At 40.7% G+C, this 17154-nt stretch overlaps 1 protein-coding gene across 4 annotated transcripts in view; it reads left to right on the top strand.

The window, feature by feature from the left end:
• Positions 1-17154, top strand: part of Fbxo15 (F-box protein 15) — a 119487-nt gene that overhangs the window by 60864 nt on the left and 41469 nt on the right. The window lies entirely within an intron of this gene.

Raw genomic sequence — 17154 nt, 5'->3', positions numbered from 1 at the left:
TTCTTTGATTTCTTTGTTTGTGTGTTCTTTAAATTCACTGAATTCTTTTATCATGTTTATAATTGTTCTTTTGAGTTCCATGTCCTGCTTTATCTATAGGGGGTTGTCATTGTACTCCTCTAGAGTACTATTGGTATTTTGTGGGGATATGTTATTTTGGTTTTTCATGTTATTATTTTTTCTCTGTGATTTTGACACCTGAATTTCTTTTGTAGTTTCTGATTCTTGCGTGAGACTCAGGCCTTCAAGTTTAGGTCTGCTTCTTTTTTGAACTTTATGTGCCTATGTGGTTTACTTTTTGGGCATGAAAAGCTGTTTTGTCTAAGCTTCCTGTCTGCTCTTTTGATTTTGTGTTGGAGTGGCTGGATTGCTTTTGTTTTCAGGAGTTCCCACAGAGGCCCAGTTCAGGTGAGGGTCAGATGTTTTCAGGCTTTCTCCTAAGGTCTGGATCCCTCCAGGAACGATTTTGGCCTCAGGAATTTGGTTATTGGACTGGCCTGGGAGCCTGGCTCAGGAAAGATGCTGGTCTAGGGCAGCTGGTGGCCATGCCACCAAGCGATGCAAAGGCAGATGGGCTGGAAGAGGTCTCAAGGCCTCCTGGGCCTGCACTGAGGAGCTGGGTTGGTCTGGATGCAAAGGATCAAGAAGAGGAAAGGTCACCGCCAGAGTCCCAGAAAGAGTCTCACAGGTGGTGCAGGCCCAGGGAAGCAGAGGGTGTTGAGGTTAGGGCCAGGCCCAGAAGCAGTGATCCCAGGGCCCAGAGAAGGCATTATGTTGGTCTGGATGAAAAGGCTCAGGAAGCAGTATTGGTTCCCCAGGTGTCTGGGGCCCCAAGACAAGGAATGGGGCAGGGCCCAAACTTGGAGGAGAGGACAACGGCAGCAGTTGGGACGGTGAATGAGGCTGGGGGAGTCAAGGCTTGGAGGGCGATATGGATTTACCCCGGAGAGAGGCCTGCCTGTAGGAGAGAGGCCTGTGGTGGGTTCTGCCGGCCCATGGAAGCAGAGGGAGGTGAGGGTGGGCCCAGGCCCAGAAGCAGTGCTCCTGGGGCCCAGAGAAGGCATTCCCGTTGGTCTGAATGGAAAGGATCAGGGAGCAGTATTGGTTCTCCAGGTGTCTGGGGCCCCAAGACAAGGAATGGGGCAGGGCCCAAACTCGGAGGAGAGAACAGCGGTGGAGATGGGAGGGTGAATCGATGTAATCTATTTTCATATTTATTTTCCAATACTTCTTTATGTTTTGTTCCATTATTTTATTTATTTAAAAATTTTTTTTTTTTGGTCTTTTTGAGACAGGGTCTCCCTGTAGCCCCAGCTGTCCTGGAACTCACTATGTAGACCACGCTGGCTGTGAACTCACAGAGATCCACCTACCTCTGCCTCCCGAGTGCTGGGATTAAAGGCATGTGCCACCATGCCTGGTGCTATTTTAAATATTTTATTTATTATTTTTATTTAATGTGTATGAGTGTATTGCCAGCATGTATGTGAGTGCACCCGTGTAGTGCAGTGCCACAGAGGTCAGAAGAGGGCATCAGATTCCCTTGGAACTGGAGTTAAGGATGGTTTGTAGCCTCCATGTGGGTGCTTGGAATTGAACCTGGGTCATCTGCAAGAGCAGTCAGTGCTGTTAACCACTGAGCCCTCTCTCCAGCCCCTGTTCCATTATTTTAAATGTTATGAGACTTGTGCATATTATATTTGTTAGATAGTCCCGCTTTTTGTCTTTTATTTTTTAATTCTGCATATATGTGTATAGATCGCTCACAAATTTTTAATTGGATGTAAATTTTTAAATGTTTCTTCAAAACAGTTTTATATAGAATACCCTACTCTCCAAAATCAGAACAAATACTCACTTGTATTTTCTTTAGGATAACTGTTTTTTCTTGGTTTTTTAACCTGTAGTTTCTCTTACCCCTTCTTTTTAAGAATTATTGCTTATGGGGCTGGAGAGATGTCTCAGCAGTTAAGAACACTGGTTGTTCTTGCAGGAGACCTGGGTTCGAATCCCAGCACCCACAAGGCAGCTAACAACTGTCTGTAATTCCAGTTCCAGGGGATCTGACGGCCTCTTCTGTCCACCATGGGCATTGTACGACATGGGTACATTTACCTACATGCAGGCAATACACTCATGTGCATAAAATATTAAAAAAAGAGAAATAAAAAAAAGAATTATTGCGTCTGGGAGAGAAACAGATCCAAATGTATTTAATGTGTTATGAAAGTGTTTCCTCTACCCCCATCTAAAAATAGTGATTTATTATCTATTTAGGCTTTTACTGTATTTGATATCCGTGATGTCCACTTGGCCAGAGTATAAAGTATCTTACTGGGATTTTTATCACAGTCCTATTGAATTTGTCTGTTTTTCTAGAAGGGATTATTAATGTATTACGATGCTGGGGTTTGGGTCTAGGGCCCTGGGCATGCCAGGCAAACACTCTGCTACTGAGTAGAGTAGAATATACATTCCACAGCTCCAGGATACCATATTTTAATTTAGGTTTTGGCCGATTTCATCATGTTTAGAATTTACTACTTTTCAGAAAAAACATTTTTGTTAGATGCTGTACTTTACTTGGGAGTATGTTTTTGTGTTCCTTACATGAGTATGTTCTTTCGGATGCTTTCTTTTCTATTTGTTAGATTTGTTCTGTACCCACATAGTGTAATATGCTTTCCATTAAAAGACCAACCAAATGTGAAACATCTTGTGTTTGCTCTATAAGACACTTCAGAAAATGTTGAGAGAATAGAAAGAAGTTATGGGAGTTACAACCTTTTTCTCTTGTGCTAAGAGTGGGATCATTTAACTGTGCAACAGCTGAACCTGAAAAGCCAGATGAAATGTTTCTTTAATGAATTTTTAAGTTTTTATTGTTTCTTCCTGATACTGTCTGCATATGTCATATTATTTTTTTTTGTGGTGGTTCTAAAAATAGGTGACTTTTTAGTTCCCTCTGTTCCTGATATTAATTGCTTTCTGTGTTTCTAGGTCAGGTTGTACTCCATAAGCATTTATCTTGACAGGTAAGGTACTGGAAACAGTGTTGTCCTTTCTGGGTGACGACTACTTAGGAAAATTAGAGCAGGTAATAGGTTATAGCATCTTCATTAAGAGCTTTTAGTATATTTTTCCTGCTTTGTTCTTCTGGTGACTTATTTTGAAAAATAAAAATTATAAATTACTGTTTATACAGTGGAAACACCCAGAGCATCTTCATATATTTTATATCAGGGGTCACCCAAAAGAACTTTACCTGTGATTAGGCCAAAGCTGCATGATTTGGAGTCCCTCGTTGAAAAACCAGTAATGACTTCAAAATGGCTTCAACAGAGCATTGGAAGTTCAGGGTCTGTAGGACTATACAGGCTGTCTCCTAAAGTGGTCCTGCCTATAGCACCAGGATGTTGAGAGTGAGCCATCCAGCCATCCTTTATGGAAGCCCATTTCACCTGCTCTGGTATCTATTTGAGATTGGACCTCAGCTTTTCATTTGATTTTTCTCTTTGGTGATTTAAATTCTTTGAACTATATTGTCAAGGAAATTATTTTATTCTTTAAAAAATATTTTATTTATTATTTTTATTGTATGTTTATGAGTGTATTGCCTTCATGTGTGTAAGTGCATGCATGTCCCATGTTGTGCAATGCCCATGGAGGTCAGAAGAGAGCATTGGATCCTCTGGAACTAGAGTTACAGAACAGCCAGTGCTCTTAATAGCTGAGCCATTTCTCCACCCCAAGGAAATTATTTTTTTTTAATTTTATTTGTTATTTTATTTTATGAGTATGTGTGTATTGCCAGCATGTATGTAAGTGCACCCGTGTCATACAAATCTCTCTGGAGGATAGAAAAGTTGTCGGATCTCCTGGAACTGGAGTTATGGACAGTTAGCTGCTGTGTGGGTGCTGGGATTTGAACCTGAGGCTTTTGCAAGAACAGCCAGTGCTTTTAACCACTGAGCCATCTCTCTAGCCCCTCCCAAGAAAATTATTAATAAAATATTTTTGATAAATATTTAGTAAGGCAGTCATGGAAATAGACTCTCTTAAAACAAGTACTGTTGTGAATACATGTGCAAGAAATGTAAATGATGGACTTTTATCTTTTTTTTTGGTTCTTTTGATACAGGGTCTTTATTAGCCCTAGCTGGTCAGGAACTTGCCATGTATGTAGACCAGGCTGGCCTCAATCTCACAGAGGTCTGACTTCTTTGCCTCCTGAATACTGGGAAGTATTATTTATTACAGGTGTGTGTCATCACCCCTGGCTAATAATGGTTTTTCTCATTTTTCCCTTAGTGTGAGTTTAGTCTGTTAGACCTTTTATCTCCAGGATGTTGAGCTTAGGGCTTCTTCATAGATTATAAACTTTTTAATCAGCTATGCTTCTGCCTTCTGTACTCATTTGGTCTTTTTCTGACTTAATTTCCTTGGGTATATAGCCCAGTGACAACGTTAGTTGTGTAATACTCTGTGTGGCATAACAGAAATCCTCCCTTTATGGCCCATGCTTTCCCTTTATTGATTATCTACAGCACTGGTCCACCTTTCTGTTGCTTCTTAAACTTCGAGTAAGGCATGGTACTCAGGGCTGTCACACTTTTAAGTTGTCTCTTTCTACCTAGACATCTTTTCAATATTTTTATTTTATTATATGTATGTGTTACCTGCATGTGTGTAAGTGCATCTGTATTGTGCATTGCCTGAGGAGACCAGAAGAGGGCACCAGAGTCCCTGGAACTGGAATTATGAATGGTTGTTAGCTGCCATGTGGGTGCTGAGGATCAAACCCAGGTCCTCTGCAAGAGCAGTCAGTACCATTAACCACTGAGCCATCTCTCCAGCCCTGTCTGCCTAGAAATCTTTTAATCAATTGGTAATTGTCTTGATCTTGATACTTTAAGGCTTTTCATAGACCATCTAGTCTCTGTCTCCTCTACCCCATTCTTATTCCTGTGTTCATTCCCCCCAACCCCCCGGGCTTCATGATCACCCTCTCTATCACATCTCATCAAAGTTCTTTACAGACTTGGTTTTTCCTATTGCAGAGGAAAAGATGTCCCACTTCTTTCAAAAATGAACTTTTACAATTTCTGTTCCTAAATATATCTGCTCCTGCCTGCTATGAGACCTTTATTTAGCCATTTGTCTCTTGTCTCTTTCATCATCTCAAATCTGTTTCACTATCAACTCCTACTTAAAAATATATTCATGTTTTCGGTGTCAAAAATTATTTTAAAAGAAAAAATCTTCTGTGTTAGGTAATTTTTTATTAAAAGCTATAAAAAACATAACCTAACTCAAACTGGATAGCAAAACCAGTTCATATTGCTGAAAAATACAGTGGTACATCTTAGTTCAAGTGCAGTTTGATGCAGGCTCATTAGTGACTGTCATAGGACAGGATGTATCTAGACAGCCTATTTCTTGTGTCCTGAGTCTTCATGGTGAACTTCATCCTGAGTTTTTCTCCTCTTGAGGTAGCTCTAGCCAGCCTTGACTGCCAAGTACTATATCTGAAGTCCCTTTTGCAGGATACTATCACTTCTGAGAGTCTCATTCTATCTCTTTGGTGTTGGCTGTACCATGCACTCACTCAAGTCAGGCATTGATGAAGAGGGTGCTTGATAGCCAAGTGTCATTTCTTTCATCCTCTACACATGGCCTGACCTGTGTGTGTTGATGTCAGGAATATAAAAATATCCTGGACAGGAGAAGAAGGAGTTAGAGAACCCCTGAAAAGTATCTCTATTTTTTTCTGACCTTTTGAGGGAGAACTGGTCTAGAAAAATAAATTATATTCAAGTGGACTGACTCATATAACATTGGTCCAAAACAATGGGAAATAGAACTGAGCCTTACAGAAAGACCAGCAGAAACCCATAAGTATAGTAATGAAAAGGAACCCTTAAATGTAGTAATAAAAAAGCAAACTTCACATTGTTGAATTAACTAGCAGTAAAGCTTTAGCATCTAAATATGTGCATTAATTCTCTTTAACCTGAAGTTCATTATCATCAGTACCAGGAAGACTCTCTGTGTATATGTATAGGTCCTAGTTAATAGGACAGTTATAGAAACTGAATGAGTCAAAAGACTTCAACAGATTTACTGAAGCCGTCCTATCTGTAAGCTAACCAGATGTGGGGAGGGCAACTTTCTCCAGATTTGAAAGCTTGTTTTTCTTATCCCTACCAGTAGCGCTCTCTTCATTCATTTCGGCAGCCCGTGGAACAAAAGAACTGGGAGAGGGTGTTGCTGTTCTTATAGTGTCTGGAGAGCCTGTCTCATGATAGTCCATCAACTGTAACTGAACTTAGCTACTTAAGTTTCTATTTTTTTCAGGGATTCGGAAAATAGTAGAGACATTCAAAAATAATTTTTAGGAAAAAGAACACTAGAAAAACCTGGGAATGTTTATGTCAGATACCTAACAATGGAAGAAAACTAAAGATTTTCTTTTCTTATGAGTTAGTGACAATTCTGTTTGATTAGTAGGGTCTAATGATTATGTCATGGTGTTACTGATTGCTCCTTTGTAGTATCAGGTCTCTGTGGCCTAGTCAACACTGGTTAATACTGTGGCAGTTAGCTTTGGGTTTATTGGGTCTTCTGCCTCTTTCCCTGAGATCTACACAATACATGAGAAGGTGCTTGCTATTGCTCATTCCATCTAGTCTCAGTAACAGAGGTTACTGAGTTGGTCTCTTAGGTGGTGGTTTGGGGTTCTAACTCACTTTCTTTTCCTTGGGTTTATCTCTTGAGGCAACTTTGGTGATTCATAACTCAGTCATATCTAATCTCCTCTATTCCCTTCTGTCTGTTGTTTGCTTTAGCAAATCAATTATCAGTCACTTCTCTCTACATTCTTTTTTTCCTATCTTTTCTATATTATGTTTAGATCATATCTGAGAAACGTGCTCTCAGTATGCCATTAATATGCCACAGGAGAGATGATCTTTATTTCCAAAGACTACTGTTTTTGAGGAAATAGACCTTAGTATGTAGAAATTATTTAGTATAATGAAATGCCGGGGTGTAATAGAGGTTCAGTAAGGGAAAGGACAGGGATAGATTTCAGGATACCATCCATACAGGGTGAATGCTTAAGTTTTGGACTAAAGTGTTTGGGGCCACTAGAGTTACAGCTGCATAGGAGGCATGCCTAATACAAAACTAGAGGACCTTTGGGGAATGTCGTCAGTACAGCTAACAGTGGACTTTTGGTGCTTTCTTTTTCTGTGGAGAACTCTGATATAGATTGTTCTGATTTTTGTTTTGTTTTAACCAAAAATTAGTTTCACATCCAGAACCTCATATGAATAGGCTATATAGTTTCTCTTCTCTTGCTTCTTGCCTTCACTGTACTCTCTGATGTCCAGATTCTTTCATCCAGGCTTTGTCCACTCAATTGTGAATATTAATAGTTCATTCCTATGTATTGATTAGTAGTATTAAATAGAGTTAACACACCACATTTTGTTCATGAGTCTCCTTGATGGACAGGAAATTTGGGTGACTTCTGTTTTTGGTCTTCTGAATAACACTGTTGTAGGATTTCTGTGAAAGTCATTTGTTGACCTGTATCATCTGACATCCATTCCTACTCTGAGGGGAGCAGAAAATTCTTTTTTTATTTTTTAATTGAGCTTTTAAAATTTCATACATTTCCCACTCAAATCCAGACCTCCTTCCCCATCCATGTTTCCCCTATCCCCCCACTGAACCCTATGCACTCTGCCATACATGCTGAGTCCTATTCATTCAGGTATTTGTACCCAAATATCCTTCAGTGTAAATATGTCTACTAGAGTCTAGTCAGTCCATCCAGGGGTCATAATGTAAGTCATACTCTCCCTCCCCCAGCAGCAGCCAGTCTCAAATAGTTCCCGATCTAGTGCTGACTCACCACCTGTTTCTCACCTCCCCTTTGGGTCCTGCATTGGATGCCACTGCTGCTGAAGGCACATATGAGCAAGCCTCCATTGGCCTGGAAGCCACCACCTCATACATTCATGAACTAGCTCTGGCTCCTACAATCTTTCCGCCTCTTCTTCTGCAATGGTCTCTGAGCTGTGGGTGGGTGAAGTTCCGTATTGGAGTTCCATCCTACCTTGACAGTCTCTTATTCTCCAAAACGTGGCCAGTTGAGGCCTTTTGTGTGTATCGCACTGTGATGTACATGGAAGCCTCACTGGTGAGAGTTGAGGGGTACATTAGTCCTCTCTCTACCCCTCATTCCACTGTGTTTCATGAGCCTTGGTTGTAGAGATTCAACTGCAGAAGTGTCACCTGGTACTTGGCATCTCCCAGTTGTGTGTTCTCTATGCCTGTAGCCTCCAACTGTTGCAAAAAGAAGCTTCTTTGATGAATGCTCTATGGCGTGTTTGTTGCTCTAAGGGAGATCCCTTCTATCTGGCACTGCGTTCCCTTCCAAGCAGCTCCTAGGTATACATATGTATTAATGTTCAGACACTCTACATGCATTTCTCACAGGGTTTCTAGGGCATCACTTTTCCCTCAAGATTTCCTAGCCCCCAGGATTCACTCATTTCTACTCTTTTTCCTCCTATCCAGCCTCCCTCCTCCCTCCCTTCCTAGTCACAGTGCCCCCACTATTCCCCACCCTCCCCTCAATACCTCCTGACTCCTGCCATCTTTCCGTTCCTGACTTCCCTTGCTCCCCCACACTATGGTCCCTTGCATGTCCTTCCTTCCTCTCCTCCCTGCTGATTAGTCCCACTTTTCCACCTCCCTCATGTAGCATCTGTTCCCTACTATCCCCCTTTTAGGTTGTTTCTTTTCCTTTACCTCTATGTATCCTTTGCCTTTACCTGGCTCCTGCTGTTACTTCAGAATTTATATAGTCACATATAAGGGATTGGTGCTACAATCCACAAATGAGGGAGAACATAATGTTGCTTGCTCTTCTGCGTTTGTGTTACTTCACTTAGTATAACACTCTCTAGCTCCATCAGGTTACCTGCAAATTTCATAATTTCATCTTTTCTTACTTCTGAGTAGAATTCCATTGAGTAAATGTACCACATTTTCATTAACCATTCATCAGTTGACATTTAGTTTTTTTCCATTTCTTAGCTGTTGTGAAGAAAGCAACAACAAACATGGATATACAGGTATCTGTATAGTATGATGAGTCCTTTGGTTATATGCCAAGGAGTGGTATCATTGTATCATCTGGTAGGTTCATTTTTAGTTTTTTGAGGGTTCTCCACACTGCTTTCCATAGTGGTTGCACGAGTTTGCATTCCCACCAGCAACAAATGAATGTTCCTCTTTTGCCAAATCCTCTCCTGCATTTGGAATCTTTTTTTCTCTTGATCTTGGCCAATCTGACTGGGGTAAGATGAAACCTTAAAGTGGTTTTGATTTGCATTTCTTTAATAACAAAGGATGTTGAGCACTTTTTATGCTTCTTAGCCATTTTTATTTCTTTGTTTAAGAACTCTCTGTTTAGGTCTATTGCCCATCTTTTTATTGATGTACATGGAAGCCTCACTGATGAATATTGAGGGATGCATTAGCCCTCTCTCTACCCCTTATTCCTTTCTTATTTCTTTCTTTTTTGAGTTCTTTGTATATTCTGGATATTAATCCTCTGTCGATGTGTATCTGGTGAAGATTTTCTCCCACTCAGTGGGTTTCCTTTTCCCTTTCCTTAGTTGTTTCTTTTGCTGTACAGAAACCTTGTATAATTTAATGAGATCCACTTATTGATTGTTGACCTTAGTGCCCGAGCAGCTGATTTCTGGTTTAGAAAGTCCTTTCCTATGCCTACATCTTGGACTGTGCTCCTCATGTTGTCTTCTAGCAGTTTCTGAGTTTCAGATTTTATATTGAGGTTTTTAATTCATTTGGAGTTGACTTTTGTGCAGGGTGAAAGATAAGGGTCTGGTTTCATTTTTCTGCAGGTGGAGATCTAGTTTTTCCAGTATCATTCATTGAAGATGCTATCTTTCCTCCATTGTGTATTCTTAGGACCTTCGTCAAATATCAGGTGGCTGAAATTATATCAACTCATATTTGGGTCTTCTGTTGTGTGCCATTGATGTACATGTCTATTTTTGTGCCTGCACCATGCTGTTTTTATGACTCTGTTATATAATCTGAGATCTGGTATAGTGATCCCCCCAGCATTGTTCTTTTTGACCAAGATTGTTTTGTCTATCTGGGGTCTTTTGTGAATCCATATGAATTTTAGGATTATTTTGTCAAGCTCTGCGAAGACTGTCCATAGGTATTTTGATTGGGATTGCATTGAATCTATAAATTGCTTTTGGTAAGATGGTCATTTTCACAATACTGATTCTACCAATCCATGAGCATGGTAGGTCTTTCCATCTCCTCGTGTCTTTCTCTGTCACTTTCTTTAGTTTTGAAATTTTTATTGTAGAGATCTTTAGTGTCTTTGTTTAGGTTTATTCCTAAATATTTTATTTTTATAAGGCTATTGAGAATGGGAGGGTTTCCTGTAGTGCTTTTTCTGATTGTTATTGATATATAGAAAGGCTACTCATTTTTGTAAGCTGATTTTGTATCCTGACACTTTCCTGAAAGCAGTAATCAATTGTAGCAGTTTTCCAGTGGAATTTTTTGGATCTCGTATGTATAGTATCATATCATCTGCAAATAGGAATAATTTGACCTCTTCTTTTCCAATTGGTACTCCTTTAATTTCCTTCCCTTGTCTTATTGCTCTAGCAAGAGTTTTGCAAAGGAGTGGAGACAGTGGACAGCCCTATCTGGTTCCTGATTTTAATGGGAATGCTTCCAGTTTTTCTCCATTTAGGATGATGTCAGCTATGGGTTTGTTGTATACAGCTTTAACTATGTTGAGGTATGTGCCCTCCGGACCAACTCCTTCTAGGCCTTTTAACATGAATGCATGTTGGATTTTGTCAAATGCCTTTTTTGCATCTATTGAGATGACCATGTGGTTTTTGTCTTTAAGTTCATTGATATATTTATTACATTTATTGACTTACAAGTGTTGAACCATCCCTGCATCTCTGGAATAAAGCGAACTTGATTGTGGTGGATGATCTTTTTGATGTCTATTTGCAGTTTGCAAGTATTTTGTTGAGTATCTTTGCATCTATGGTCATTAAAGATATGGGTCTATAGTTTTTGTTGTATCTTTACCTGGTTTTGGTATTAGAGTAATACTGGCTTCATAGAAGGAGTTTGGGAGTTCTCCCTCTCTTTCTATCTTTTTGAATAATTTAAGCGTATTGGTTGTAGATTTTCTTTTAATGTCTTGTTGAATTCTGCTGTGAATCCATCTGGGCCTGTGCTTTTTTTTAGTTGGGAGGTTTTGTATTACTGTATCAATTTCCTTATTTGTTATGGGTCTGTTTAGGCTGTTGATGATCACTTGGCTTAACTTTGGTGGTGGCCATAATTTTAGGAATTCATCCATTTCTTTTACGTTTTCAAATTTAATGGAGTATAGATTTTTAAAGTATTCCCTTACAATGTTTTGGATTTTTTTTTTTGGTGTCTGTTGTGATGTTTCCCCTTTCATCTCTGATTTTGGATTTGTTCTTTCTTTCTCTTGGTTAACTAGGCTAAGGGTCTATCTAGCTTGTTTAACCTTTAAAAGAACCAGCTCTTAGATTCATTAATTTTTTTGTATTATTTTCTTTGTTTCTATTTCCTTAATTTCTGCTCTGAGTTTTGTTATTTCTTCTCATCTACTAGGTTTGAGGTTGGTTTGTTTTAGCCTTTCCAGAGTCTTGAGTTGTATTCTCAAGTCATTTGCATGTGCTCTTTCTAATTTTTTAATGTAGGCACTAAGAGCTATAAACTTATCTCTTAGGACTGCTTTTAGGGTGTCCCAGAGGTTTTGTTGTGTTGTGTTCTTGTTTTCATTGTGTTACAGGAATACTTTTATTTCTTTCCTAATTTCTTCTTTGACCCATTCATGATTCAGGAGAGTGTTGATTAATCCCCATGAGTTCATGTATTTATTAGAGCTTCTTTTGCTGTTGATTTTTTAAAATATTTTTTATTGAGCTTTTAAAATTTCATATATAATTTACCACCCAAATCCAGCCTCCCTACCCCATCCATGCCTCCCCCATTTCCCCACCAAACCCTATGCACTCTGCTGTACTTGCTGAGTCCTATTCATTCAGGTGTTTGTATGCAAATGTCCTTCAGTGTAAATGTGTCCACTGGAGTCTAATCAGCCCATCCAGTGGTCATAATGTAAGTCATACTCTCCCTCACCCAGCAGCAATCAGTCTCAAATAGTTCTCAGTCTGGTGCTGATCTGCCACGTATTTCTCACCTCTTCTTTGGGCTCTTGTTTCATTGCACTGAAATAGGTCCCACACTCGATGCCACTGCTGCCATAGGCTCACATGAGCAAGCCTCCAGTGGCCTGGGAGCCTCCACCTCCTTATGATCATGAACCAGCCCTGGCTTCCCCTCCTTTTCACAATGATCCCTGAGCTGTAGGTTGGCGAGGTTCCATATAGGAGTCCCACCCTACACTCTAACAGTCTCTATTCTCGAAAACTTGGCCAGTTGAGGCCTTCTGTGTGCATCACACTCTGATGTACATGGAAGCCTCACTGGTGAGAGTTGAGGGGTGCATTAGTCCTCTCTCGACCCTTTATTCCACTATGTTCCATGAGTCTTAGTTGTAGAGATTTGACTGCAGATGTGTCAGCTAGTACTGGGCATCTCCCAGGTGTATGTTCTCTGTGCCTGACCAGATATGAAACTCTACAGTAGCCTCTATCTGTTGCAAAAAGAAGCTTTGATGAGTGCTGTATGGCATGTTTGTCAATCTAAGGGAGGTCCCTTCTATCTGGCACTGCGTTCCTTGCCAAGCAGCTTCTAGGTATAAATATGCATTAATGTTCAGACACTCTATGTGCATTTCTCATAGGGTTCCTAGGGCATCACTTTCCCCTCTAGGTTTCCTAGCCCCCCATGATTTACTCATGCCCACTCTTTTTCACTCATTCTTCCATCTGAACTCCCTCCTCCCTCCTTCCCTAGTCGCAGTGCCCCGCCCTCCCCCTAATACCTCCTGACTCCTGCCGTCTTTCCATTCTTGACTTCCCTCACTCCCCCACACTATGGTCCCTTGCATGTCCCCCCCTTCTCCTCCCTGCCTATTACTCCCGCTTTTTCCACCTCCCTCCTGCTTTCCATAGTGATTGCTTCTGGATCAGACAGACAGAACTGCTCAGCTAGGACTCCGGTAAGTCAGATCAAGCTCACTGCCTCCCTACCCCATTTCTCTCAAACTTCTACTCCATCCCCTGCCAGCCTCTCTCATAGGTGGGCTCCAATCCCTTCACCTCAAATCCCAGGACTGACTTTCTAAACCAGATTAACCAATCACCCTACCATAGACCTTAAGCCCTCACCCAGGCATTCCCCTCCCTGCCAAATTCCCAGCCTCCGGATCAGGTAGGCAGACCTGCTCATCCAGGACTCTGAATAAAAGTTCCTGTTGAACACATAACAGACAAAGAACATCCATACGCCAAGACGGTAATGCAAAAACACAAATAATATGAAAAACCAGGAAAATGTATACCCAACAAAACCCGTGAGTCCTGCAGAAGTGCACAGCATTGTAAACCACCCTGTAGAACCCCAGGACACAGAATTTAAAAGAACACTCATAAACATGATGAAAGAATTACAAGAAAACACAACTCAAAGAACTCAAAGAGGAAAGGTATAAACTTTTGATGGAAGCTCAAGAATATACAAATACATGGCTTAATGAAATATCAAAAACAATTCATAATTTGAAAACGAATTCACTAAAGAGATAGAAATAGGGAAGAAAACCCAAATGGAAATGAACATGGGACTGAAAGAGTCAATAAAACAAGTAGAAACAACAGGAGAAAGTCTCACAAGACAAGCAGAATGAATGAAATGGAAACAGAATATCAAGACTGGAGAATAAAGTTGAAGATCAGGACTCCTTAAGCAAAGACTATGCAAAATTAAAAAAGTTACAGGAATGGAATACTCAGGAAATGTGGGACAACATGAAATGACCAAATCTATGTATTATAGGCACACAGGAAGTAGAAGAAAATCAAACCAATGGCATCTAACAGATCTTCAATAGGATTGTAGAAGAAAACTTCCCTAAATTAAGAAAAGATATACCTATAGAGGTTCAAGAAGCACAGAGAACACCATTAAGACATGATCAGAACAGAAAGTCACCATGACATACCATAGTAAAAACATTAAATGTACAGAACCAAGAGAGGGCATTGAAAGCTGCTAGAGAAAAACAACAGGTTACATATAAAGGAAAACCCATCAGAGTAACAGCTAACTTTTCAGTGCAAACTATGAAACCCAGAAGAGCCTGGAACAAAGTATTCCCAGTTCTAAACAACCATGGATGCCAACCCCGAGTAGTTTATCCAGCAAAACTATCTTATCAAGGTTGAAGGGGAACAGAAAATTTTCCATGACACAAATAGGCTGAAAGAATTCATGTCTTCAAAACCAGTGTTACAGAGAATTGAAGCAATACAAAGGACCAAAGAAAGGAATGAGTATGCCCAAAAGGATACAGAAAGAAAACAAAGTTATTAACAAGGGAAAAACAAAGTAGGGCCACAAACACAAGGAAATTAAAATGACAGTACACAATCCTTACCTATAAATAATAACACTAAATATCAATGGCTCAACCCCCCTGTCAAAAGACACAGGCTGGTGCAATGGATCAAGAAAGAAAACCCATCTTTTTGCTGTCTTCAAGAAACTCATCTCACCTTCAAGGATAGATTTGATTGTGAGGTGAGGTTGGGTGAGGGCTTAGAGGTCTATGGTAGGATAATTGGTTAATCTGGTTTGGGAAGTTAGTCCTGGGATTTGGGGTTAAGGAATTGGAGCCAGCCTGTGAGAGAGTCTGGTAGGGGACAGAGTGTGGGTTCTCATGAGAGAAATGAGGGAGGGAGGCAATGAGCTTGATCTTTAACTAGAGTCCTAGCTGAGCAGGTCTGTCTGCCAGATCCCAAGGCTGGGAATTTGGTGGTGAGGGGGTCTGCCTGGGTGAGAACTTAGGAATCTATGGTAGGGTGAGTGGTAAATCTGGTTTGGGAAGGTAGTCCTGGGATTTGGATTTAAGGAATAGGAGCCAGCTTGTGAGAGAGGCCTGCAGGGACAGGGATGAGAGGAACGGGGTAGCTAGTCCTCCTGTGGAGAATAAGCAGACAATTCTTGTTAGTGAGAAGTAGAGAAGAAAATTTGGCCTTCTCCATTCAGAAACTGGCACAGTGGCCACGGAGGGAGGCTCAGAGCAGCCTCTTTCAGAGTTTAGACCACACCTCAGATGGTGCCTCTCCCTTGAAGTAATGTGTCATTCAAGAGGCTCCCGGTGAAACCTCAATTTTAGCCTTTGGTTATAATTAACAAAATCCTATGGAACTTCCAGAATAGGGATTTGGCTCCAAATACTAGTTAGTTTTGTTTTTATTTAATCCTATTTAAAAATATTTTTTTAATTTTATGTGTATGTGTATGTGTACTGCCTGCATGTGGCTAGATGCACTCATGTCATGGAGTGGCCGTGGAGGTCAGAAAAGGGTGTTGGATCACCTGAACTGGAGTTATGGACAGTTGTTAGCTGCCATGTTGGTTCTGGGAATCGAACCTGGGTCTTCTGCAAGAGCAGTGAGTGCTCTTAACTGCTGAGCCATCTCTTCATTTCCTATTTCATCCTGTTTTTACCAGTGGTCAGTGTTTGGGCAGGGCGTTTCCAGGTTCTTGGCCTCTCATCCAGAGAATTGAAAATAAGGGCTCACACAGTTTGCAAAGGAAGTGAGATAAACTTATTTGGAGCAAAGCAATAGTGCAGGTTATAGAGGGGGATACACTGTCAATATTGACAGAAGGCCACATGAGGGAGAATACTCAAGGGTCTCAGAATACAGCCTAGGGTCTTTTCATGGTGTCTAAAAAAAGGAGGAGCTGTTACTAAGGACTGTAGTCTGTGTGACTTTCTCTTTTCAATGCTAGATCAGGTCATACATCAACTTTTCCTATTGTGCATGCCCCTCACCATAATGCATCTGGTTTTAGTCATATGCATACCCAATTATGCATACACATAAGATGATAAATAGGGAATTGTTACCAAGGGTGGAGAAACATACCATTTTCTGGAGATGGGAGTATACATTTCCTATGCAGGTAGGAGGTTGAGGGAATTTTGAGATTGCTGGGTGCTTTGTTTTGAGGTGTGTGTGTGTGTGTGTGTGTGTGTGTGTGTGTGTGTGTGTGTATGTGTGTGTGTGTGGTGTATAAAACCCAGATAGGGGCTCTAGGGTACCAAGTTGTCTCCTATGCTTGCTATGAAATAACTCTCTGAAATAACCAAACCTCAGACCAAAGAAGATTTTCTGCCCTCCATGTTTTCCTTCTGTTTTTCCCTGTGAGTCACACTTCACTTTTATGCAGGTTTCTGTCTCTGAAACCATCTATGTGCAAGTGGAGATTCTGCTGTTGTACTCTGCTGGATGGTTATTCCTTATGATGTGTTGTATGAGGTGCATCTTCACAGGAGCTGGGCAGTGCTGCAGGATCTGCCTTATTACAAGAGGCCTTGGAAAGCAGAACACATGTGCTACTTGGTAGTGGTGGCAGATTTGCTAGTATTCAGTTTTGAGCTAGTTAGAGGAAGGATGTAGGGTTTGGCCTCAGTATTTGGTAAGTGTGTACAAGGACTTTTCCTCATTTTTGAGCATATGCAAAGCTGTTTATATACTGGCCTTCTTCCCTTGCCTCTTACTGTTTACCTGCTTTTCCAGTCATTTTTTGAGTCAGCAATCATTTCTCCCTCCTATTTGATTTCTTATCTTTGACAATTTGCATCATTTCTTTAAGCTTATCAGTATTTCTGCTTTTCTATCTCCATGACTGTTGACATGCCAAGTAATACAGTTTGGATCTAGAATGATCCTTTCCACAAAGGCCCACATGTTTTAAAGGCCCTGGTCCTCAGCTTGGCACTGTTGGAAGGTAGTAGAACTTATCAGTGGTGGGCCTAGTGGGAGGTCTTCAAGTCACTGGGGGTGTGCCTTTGAAGGGGATAATGAGACCCTGGTTTCTTTATTTTTTGAG

This window comes from Nannospalax galili, unplaced genomic scaffold, assembly GCF_000622305.1.
Source record: "Nannospalax galili isolate Female #2095 unplaced genomic scaffold, S.galili_v1.0 scaffold243, whole genome shotgun sequence".
NCBI lineage: Eukaryota > Metazoa > Chordata > Mammalia > Rodentia > Spalacidae > Nannospalax > Nannospalax galili.
The sequence above is the reverse complement of the archived record's forward strand: the minus strand, read 5'-3'. Positions and strand labels throughout refer to the sequence as shown.